Below are 2,500 nucleotides of genomic sequence, written 5' to 3'. Positions count from 1 at the left end.
ATTATATGTTAGTTTGTTTTTCTGTGACGTTTGATACGTTAGGAGTTATTTATATAATTTTTCATGTGCTTTTCACGTAATCTTAATGTTGGATAAATTATATTATTAACGTTATGTTCTGCTTATGATTTCAACCCTCACCCTTCTGCATGTTCATGATGTTATAAGTTGTATGGAATGATCTAGAATTGCTATTGAATAAATAAATACTTCAATTAATGCATCAAGATCATGTTAATTTAAAAACTGGTCAGTTGGAAGTATTAGTTATATAGCATGTATGTTATATTAAATCAATTGTTATCGTCTTATGGCATCTCAAAATAATAAAAAAAAGAAAACATATAAATTGTATTTTGTAAATCCCAAACACTATTAATATGCAGATAGGTTATCATATCTTTCTATATGATAAACTCTGATGTATCTACATCTCTCTATATATAGATAGATATATAGATATAGATAGATAGGTATAGATATATATATGCATATATATGTATATATACATATATATATGTATATATATATATATATACATATATATATATATATATATATGTATATATATACGTACATATATATATACGTACATATATATATATATATATATATATATAATATATATATATATATATATATATATACATATATAGTGGACGTATGGATATTCATTTATGATTATATACATTTATATATATATGTGTGTGTGTGTGTGTATTATATATATTTATATATTTATATATATATATATATATATGTGTGTTTTTGTTTGTGTGTGTGTGTGTGTGTGTTTGTGTGTGTTTGTGTGTGTCTGTGTGTGTGTTATACATATATATATTATATATATATATATATATGTGTGTGTGTGTGTGTGTGTGTGTGTGTGTGTGTGTGTGTGTGTGTATACATATATATCATATATATATATATATATATATATATATATATATATATATATGTATATATATGTGTGTGTGTGTATTACATACATATATATATATATATATATATATATATATATATATATATATATATATATACATATATATATATATATATATATATATATATATATATATACATATGTGTGTGTGTGCATACATATATATATATATATATATATATATATATATATATATATATATATATATATATAGATATATGTATGTATGTATATATATATAATATATATACATATATATATATTATATATATATATATATATATATATATATATATATATATATGTGTGTGTGTGTGTGTGTGTGTGTGTGTGTGTGTAGTGTGTGTATTTATTTGTAATCATGTAAATATATATTTATTTATTTATCTATCTATTTATACAGACCACAATCATTTCAGTCTTGATTTGAAGTTATTTTTAGGCAATGTTCAGATTACGCTTGATCCAACTTGATTAGGAAGCTTACAAAATTTGTTTCCTTAATTATACAAAGCACAATGACCTAGATTTTTTCTCTTTTTTTCGAAAGCTTCCCACCGTCACTTTCCACCTCCATTTCGGATAAATAGATCTTTACCTTTAATTTCTATGCAGAAGAAATCTTATAACTTTTATTGACCCGTTTCATATTTCCCATTATTCATGAATATTCATGATTTTTTCTGCATGCCGACGTTCACATTACTCACGATAATTCTAGCAGTTGTATTCTTAACATTAATTTTTAACAACCCTTCTTTAGGTGACTTACAATTTCCGTAAGAGTGAATGACTGTTGGAACCACAATTATGACTGTTATGCTGGTAAAGTTCATATGGATGTCTTTCTGCCTATTATTAGTCGTTCTTTAAAGAAAATTGCTACCAACGATTTCTATCAACGAGTTGGGTCTCTCGTGGGAATTGCATGTGTTTACAGTACCGAGGACACCTTCAGGAAACTCGTTTTCACTTTTTCCATACTGATTTTTCGCACTGACTTGACTAGCTTGTTTTTTAATTGCATCAATAATAGAGTAAATTACTCAATTTGTTCTAGGGACAAGAATTATCTTAAGGCGAAAGGCAGTAGAGCAAAGCATGCATTACGTAATGATTATGTGAAAAGTTACACAGGCACAACAGGCAGGATGACGGATTTGTGATACATAGAATGACAATGTTGCTATGAGACGAAAAGGAGTTAGTTCATCTTTTTATATCATCATTATGTTAGTAACATAAAAAGTAGTATCAATCAAAATTCATATTTTTCCATGATTGTCACGTCTCGATTCAAACCTGTTCGTCCTGTCAGCAGTGCATTTTCACTTTCCGCCGTGAAACGTACTGTGCGTGGCAAAAGAACCTTGTCTTTTAAATAAAAATGAGTTTTCCCCAGGATAAAGCATTTCCTCAGCGGATGCGAATCGAAATTCGTATTGATAGGATCAGATAATTATATACTGAGTAGATTAGCTATCACTTACAGGTAAAACGGTTGTTTACTATTTATTTATTCCTTAGTTTCGTGTCCATTCATTTTCATTTTTT

This window comes from Penaeus japonicus, unplaced genomic scaffold (genome assembly GCF_977035675.1).
Source record: "Penaeus japonicus unplaced genomic scaffold, GWHDUDI00000001_assembly GWHDUDI00000017, whole genome shotgun sequence".
Lineage (NCBI taxonomy): Eukaryota > Metazoa > Arthropoda > Malacostraca > Decapoda > Penaeidae > Penaeus > Penaeus japonicus.
The sequence above is the reverse complement of the archived record's forward strand: the minus strand, read 5'-3'. Positions refer to the sequence as shown.